The sequence below is a fragment of the Oculina patagonica genome, chromosome 12, assembly GCF_052425735.1.
Source record: "Oculina patagonica isolate OP01 chromosome 12, crgOcupat, whole genome shotgun sequence".
In the NCBI taxonomy this organism is placed as follows: Eukaryota; Metazoa; Cnidaria; class Anthozoa; order Scleractinia; family Oculinidae; genus Oculina; species Oculina patagonica.
The window spans coordinates 25,017,359-25,025,546 of NC_135769.1; the positions used below are offsets into that span (position 1 = coordinate 25,017,359).

The 8,188-nt window shown below is 37.1% G+C and overlaps 1 protein-coding gene across 1 annotated transcript in view; it reads right to left on the minus strand.

The window, feature by feature from the left end:
* LOC144633854 (uncharacterized) overlaps positions 1 to 8,188 on the minus strand; it is a 97,508-nt gene that overhangs the window by 52,426 nt on the left and 36,894 nt on the right. The gene's annotated exons all lie outside the window — the stretch shown is intronic.

Here is an 8,188-nt window from a genome sequence, read left to right on the forward strand (position 1 = left end):
AATTTCATCGATTGCAATTAGAATTTACACTTATTGAGACCAAAGGGTAGCCTGCGTAGCATTTGTCTGTGTACGTTTTCAGCGCGTTTTAAAGAGTGCGCGATCGCGAGAAGGCTGTATTTCCCGTTTCCCATACACGCGCTTGAAACTACGCGCCTGCTACGCAGGCTAACCAAAGGGTAAAACATGAATTGGCCGTGCCCGATTAATAAGGTACATCTTCTTTTCGAGTATTTCGCGCAGGAAAACCAAACTCTGCTGAAATAAAGTGGTCATGTTCCTATGGACTGAAGCAAACTTTGATTCCAGTCAGACCAACAGAGAGCCTCTCTATGGGTACCCATGGTCTTCGTTTTCTTCGCAATATTTTTGCAAATCTTCGGTGTTTTTAAGCAGATCTTCGTTTTATCTTCGTTCGGTTTTAGTTTTCGTGAAATGTGGTCAAATGCCAAAATTCAGAAATTCCAGATATTTTCTGTAGTGTTTACGAGTTCTGACAGTTTTATATGTGATCACGCAATTCTGGTCAATTTCAGATCTTCGCTTCAATCTTAAGATCTTCGTTTTTTCCGCGGTGATCTTCGTTTCTTCGATTTGTTCGGAAATACCCATAGAGAGGCTCAACAGACCAAATGTCCTTTTAAGTTTCTAAACAGTTCATCAGCATTTCAACTTTCCTTGAGTCTAAACTTCGTTCCTGAAATGAAAATAAAGAAATAAAGATTGCTAAGGGATGTGATCACAGTGGCTTGCTGATCGTCTCATCCTTAGTATTTCCTTTGCTTCGCAGCAAAGGAAATAGGAGACTTTAGCAAGCATGCAGCAAGCTAGCGATCTTCCAGCAGCAAGGAGATTTAAAAATCGGCATGCACGTTTCGATGACAACTGCAAACAACAACTCAATACTATTTCAATTCATTTTCCAAAATTCTTCAATTTCTATCAATTCTGGGGGGAGGTTGCCGAGGGGGGGGGGGGGGGGGTCCCGTGTTGCTTATCTAGATCTGAATTAATGTCCCGTGTCGCTGTTTTATCGCACTTCACGTCCCTGTCGGAAATTGAAAGGAAAATGGTTTGTCTTTGTCAGAATTTAAGTTCGACCGTATCAGATGTCAATAAGACTTTTCAGCGGGGAAGGGGTAGGAGATCGTAGGAGGATCGTTCGAATGTCCCGTTTTTATAGCACAAGAGATTACTTCAGCCTCATTCTTGACCATTCTTGGTCTTCAAACGAATTAAAAATACACCAAACCGCTGTTCTTTGTCCCATGTTTTTCTGCCTTGATGTCGCTGTTGGAATTTTTGCCGAGAAGGGTTGTCTTTTGTCGCGAATTTATTTTATGTGTTGTCGCTACTCAAGTTCACCGGGCCATGTCGCTTGTCGCACTAAGGTGCGGGATTGCAGAATATCAAAATATCAGAAAGCTTCTGATATTATCATTCTCTCTCGATATCTTGATATTTTGATATTATCATGATATTATCAAATCTGGATATTACCATGATATCATATTTGATAACACGATGGTGTCGTGATATTTTGATATTATCATGATATTATCAAAACACGATGGTATCTTGATATTTTGATATTATCATGATATTATCAAATCTGGATATCACCTTGATATTATATTTGATAACACGATGGTGCCTTGATATTTTGATATTATCATGATATTATCAAATCTTGATATCATCATGTTATTTTGATATTATCATGATATTATCAAATCTGGATATTACCATGATATCATATTTGATAACACGATGGTGTCGTGATATTTTGATATTATCATGATATTATCAAAACACGATGGTATCTTGATATTTTGATATTATCATGATATTATCAAATCTGGATATCACCTTGATATTATATTTGATAACACGATGGTGCCTTGATATTTTGATATTATCATGATATTATCAAATCTTGATATCATCATGTTATTTTGATATTATCATGATATTATCAAATCTGGATATTACCATGATATCATATTTGATAACACGATGGTATCGTGATATTTTGATATTATCATGATATTATCAAATCTTGATATCATCATGTTATTTTGATATTATCATGATGTTATCAAATCTGGATATTACCATGATATCATATTTGATAACACGATGGTGCCTTGATATTTTGATATTATCATGATATTATCAAATCTTGATATCATCATGTTATTTTGATATTATCATGATATTATCAAATCTGGATATTACCATGATATCATATTTGATAACACGATGGTATCTTGATATTTTGATATTATCATGATATTATCAAATCTGGATATTACCATGATATCATATTTGATAACACGATGGTGCCGTGATATTTTGATATTATCATGATATTATCAAATCTTGATATCATCATGTTATTTTGATATTATCATGATATTATCAAATCTGGATTTTACCATAATATCAACACTACACATGAATATATTTCGTTCTTTAATCCATGAGCCGAAACAAGCACACTAAACATGAATATATCTCGTTCTTTAATCCATGAGCCGAAACAAGCACACTACACATGAATATATCTCGTTCTTTAATCCATGAACTGAAACAAGCGCGCTACACATGAATATACCTCGTTCTTTAATCCATGAGCCGAAACAAGCACACTACACATGAATATATCTCGTTCTTTAATCCATGAACTGAAACAAGCGCGCTACACATGAATATACCGCGTTCTTTAATCCATGAGCCGAAACAAGCACACTACACATTAATATATCTCGTTCTTTAATCCATGAACTGAAACAAGCGCGCTACACATGAATATATATCTCGTTCTTTAATCCATGAGCCGAAGAAAGCGCGCTACACATGTATAGTCCTCGTTTTTTAATCCATGAACCGAAGCAAGCACACTACACATGAATATACCTCGTTCTTTAATCCATGAGCCGAAACAAGCACACTACAAATTAATATATATCTCGTTCTTTAATCCATGAGCCGAAGAAAGCGCGCTACACATGAATATTCCTCGTTCTTTAATCCATGAACCGAAACAAGCACACTACACATGAATATACCTCGTTCTTTAATCCATGAGCCGAAGGCCGAAGAAAGCGCGCTACACATGAGTCGCCTAATTTATCACAAACAGAGGGTTCAAATCGAATTAATTTTATTAAGCGTACGCTAATACTCGTTATATTAATTAATAACTTTCCATAACATCAAATAAATTTAGTTTTCATAATTTTCCATTATAATAATGATTATTTTGTCAAACGATATTCCTAGTATTTTCTTAAAATAAATATGTTTCTCTTTTACAGTCAATCGAAGCCGGCCACTTCTCCCTTGACTTTAGCAAACACTTGATAATTTTGATAGACCTCTTGACATTTTGATAATATCATGAGATTTTGATAGTATCATGATATATCAAAATATCAAACCTCACAACATATCACTTGATCTTAACAAACACTTGATAATTTTGATAGACCTCTTGACATTTTGAGAATATCATGAGATTTTGATAATATCATGATATATCAAAATATCAAACCCTATCAGTGAATAGTCTTCTAATCAAACTCTTGAGATTTTGATACTCTCTTTGATATTTTGAGAATATCATGACATTTTTATAATATCGGCATGATATATCAAAATATCATTCCTCACAACATATCACTTTACCTTAGCAAACACTTGATATCGTAAGAGACTTCTTGATATATTGAGAATATCATGAGATTTTGATAATATCATGATATATCAAGATATCAAATCCTATCAGAGATATAGTCTTCTTATCAAACTCTTGAGATTTTGATACTCTCTTTGATATTTTGAGAATATCATGACATTTTGATAATATCATGATATATCAAAATATCAAACCTCACAACATCACTTTACCTTAGCAAACACGTGATATCGTGAGAGACTTCTTGATATATTGAGAATATCATGAGATTTTGATAATTTCATGATATATCAAGATATCAAACCCTATCAGAGATATAGTCTTCTTATCAAACTCTTGAGATTTTGATACTCTCTTTGATATTTTGATAATATCATGATATATCAAAATATCAAACCTCACAACATCACTTTACCTTAGCAAACACTTGATATCGTGAGAGACTTCTTGATATATTGAGAATATCATGAGATTTTGATAATTTCATGATATATCAAGATATCAAACCCTATCAGAGATATAGTCTTCTTATCAAACTCTTGAGATTTTGATACTCTCTTTGATATTTTGAGAATATCATGACATTTTGATAATATCATGATATATCAAAATATCAAACCTCACAACATATCACTTGACCTTAACAAACACTTGATAATTTTAAGACACCTCTTGACATTTTGAGAATATCATGAGATTTTGATAATATCATGATATATCAAAATATAAAACCCTATCAGAGATATAGTCTTCTTATCAAACTCTTGAGAGTTTGATACTCTTTTTGATATTTTGAGAATATCATGAGATTTTGATAATATCATGATATTCTGGTATCTTGTGCACTGGAGAATATCAAAATATCATTGCCTTGTATCACCCTCAAAATATCATGATATTATCAAAAAAAAATAGAAGAAATGTATAAGAAAATATTTGATTTATCAAAAATGATAGAAAGATTTGATATTTTGATATTCCGCAATACCGCACCTCACTCGCTTGTCGGAACTGTTACCATGATACTGGCTGGGAGGGCCTCATTTAGAATTTATTCTTGGTTTTTACGTGACGTCATAAAAATTCTAAAATCCAGAATGGCAAGACCCCTGAGTTTTTATCCTTCTTTGGCTATTAGAAGTCCTTAATATATATCTTGTTGAAGGTTTTAAGCTCGATAGCATTGGCCGTCTTTTAGATAGAGCATTTTGAATTTCGGAGTTTCACGCCACACGAGATCAAAGATGGCGCCAGAAGGCTGTCACGTTCTCTTTAAAAAAATGCCTCATCCTGTGATTTTTACCAATCTGAATAGTTGAGGTTTTTCGAGAAGTGTTTATCTGAATGCTTACTTATTCATGAGGGTGATCTGACCGCTTTTTAAAGCAGAATTTAATGCCATATGTTTTCGGCATTGATTTCCGGCCGCCATGTTGGAGTCCAAGCAGTTGGACTCCAGCATAGCGTTTCCATACTGTGCTCTCTAAATTTGCGTGAAACATTTTGATGGACAACTCGAGTACGGAATAACGTACTGACCTGAGACTTGGACAATAAGTTTATATAGTAGTTTTCTACACCTGTAATATTCTTGATTTTTTGGACTTAATAAATCTGTCTTGATTTAATAAAAGGTGTCTAAAGATTTTGACACAGCTCTAGTTCTAAAGACATATTTTTGCAAGAAGCTTTGCATGAATCGACTAGTTGTAGCTCATGTTTAACGTAAATTACTCTAATAAATCTCTTTATGAACCAAAAAGACTGCATTTAAGGCATTTTGTTCAAATCATGAATTCTACCAATTTAATTAACTTGTTTACAACATGAAATAACATCAAATGAAAACAAATTTTTAAAGCGCCGGAGCGAGAGATGGACTAAAGCTTTCTAAATCCATGCATGGTCTAAAATGAACTATCAGAAAGCATTTTACATCGACGATAGCTTCATTTTCAACGAATTCGGGATTAAAATAACTAAATAATTCATGACTCAGCGAGACCATTCGGTCATAGTTCATGTCAATTCACGGCCGGAAACCCCGCATATCGAATTGCTGCTGACTATCGAATCACAGGCCGCTCTGATTGCTAGCTTAGCCAAACGGCAAAATAATCATCAAATGAAGAGAATTCTACTCACATAAGGGTTTGAAGTGATTTCCTTTCGACCATCAGCTGCGCTCTTTGCAACCTTTCCATCTTATTCACAATGTAATACCCCGGATGTGGAAAAAATCGTTATAAAGGGAACCAATACCCCCGGACATTACAACAGAATTTTTCTAAGTCTCCAGCCAAGGAAGAGTTCAAGCCGAATATCGCCATGACCGCCTTCAAATCAGCCCTAAAGTCTAGTTCCGAGTCCTAGTTGATGTGGCTGAAGACCTTTGCCGTCTAAAGCAAGCACAACGCTATTTGCACCTAGCAAAACTGTACCGAGTCAAGAGTTCAACCCGTTAAAGCTTTGTTCTAAGGTACAATAACAGCCGACGCAAAACTTGCAAATCGTTAGACTTCCACCTTCATAGGACTTAATGATGTCCTCCGGCAAACTTCCTTTAGACAGCAAAATAAAAAACTAGATCACCTCTGTTCTACAAGTTAGAGCGCGCCATTAGAATTCAAAGTTCGGTAGATATGGCGAGTTGGAGCCTGGGTAAACTAACCAAAAGTAAATGGAAGGGGGGGGGGAGGGGGGGTAGGTAGGTAGGTAGGTAGGTAGGTAGGTAGGTAGGTAGGTAGGTAGGTAGGTAGGTAGGTAGGTAGGAGGGATAAAAGCCATGAGTATAAAATTGAAAGCACTTCATTTCCACTGAAAGTAAGCCAAATAATCTCCCATGTCCTTCAAAGAAAAAAAACAAAAAAAAGAAAAAATCTCAACCCCATTCAATTTTCTTGACAGCCAGACTGTAGCCTCCTTTTATTAAATCAAGACAGATTGTGGACAAGAATATGTTCTGTTCGCCCTAACGCTCCTCTGAAGCTCACTTCAACCCAAAATAGACCACAAATTGAACGTTAAATCCATCGAATTGGAAAAGAATGGATTCAAAGAGCCATATTTGAGGACTAATGAATTAGCTCCAGTGAAGTCGAGATATGTCCAGAAATGCACGCAATGACGAAAATGACGAATTTGGCGAAATTTCGCCAAAGTCTAAGATTTGAGCGAACGAGCTCAAGAGGAGGGGTACCACGAAAGCGGCGAATTTGACGAATTCGACGAAAATGACGAATTTGGCGAAATTTCGCCAAAGTCTAAGATTTGAGCGAACGAGCTCGAGAGGAGGGGTACCACGAAAGCGGCGAATTCGACGAAAACGACGAAAATGACGAATTTGGCGAAATTTCGCCAAAGTCTAAGATTTGAGCGAACGAGCTCGAGAGGAGGGGTACCACGAAAGCGGCGAATTCGACGAAAACGACGAATTCGACGAAAATGTCGAATTTGGCGAAATTTCGCCAAAGTCTAAGATTTGAGCGAACGAGCTCGAGAGGAGGGGTACCACGAAAGCGGCGAATTCGACGAAAACGACGAATTCGACGAAAATGTCGAATTTGGCGAAATTTCGCCAAAGTCTAAGATTTGAGCGAACGAGCTCGAGAGGAGGGGTACCACGAAAGCGGCGAATTCGACGAAAACGACGAATTCGACGAAAATGACGAATTTGGCGAAATTTCGCCAAAGTCTAAGATTTGAGCGAACGAGCTCGAGAGGAGGGGTACCACGAAAGCGGCGAATTCGACGAAAACGACGAATTCGACGAAAATGTCGAATTTGGCGAAATTTCGCCAAAGTCTAAGATTTGAGCGAACGAGCTCGAGAGGAGGGGTACCACGAAAGCGGCGAATTCGACGAAAACGACGAATTCGACGAAAATGACGAATTTGGCGAAATTTCGCCAAAGTCTAAGATTTGAGCGAACGAGCTCGAGAGGAGGGGTACCACGAAAGCGGCGAATTCGACAAAAACGACGAATTCGATGAATTCGACGAAAATGACGAATTTGGCGAAATTTCGCCAAAGTCTAAGATTTGAGCGAACGAGCTCAAAAGGAGGGGTACCACGAAAGCGGCGAATTCGACGAAAACGACGAATTCGACGAAAATGACGAATTTGGCGAAATTTCGCCAAAGTCTAAGATTTGAAAGAACGAGCTCGAGAGGAGGGGTACCACGAAAGCGGCGAATTCGACGAAAACGACGAATTCGACGAAAATGACGAATTTGGCGAAATTTCGCCAAAGTCTAAGATTTGAGCGAACGAGCTCCAAAGGAGGGGTACCACGAAAGCGGCGAATTCGACGAATTCGACGAAAATGACGAATTTGGCGAAATTTCGCCAAAGTCTAAGATTTGAGCGAGCGAGCTCGAGAGGAGGGGTACCACGAAAGCGGCGAATTCGACGAAAACGACGAAAATGACGAATTTGGCGAAATTTCGCCAAAGTCTAAGATTTGAGCGAACGAGCTCGAGAGGAGGG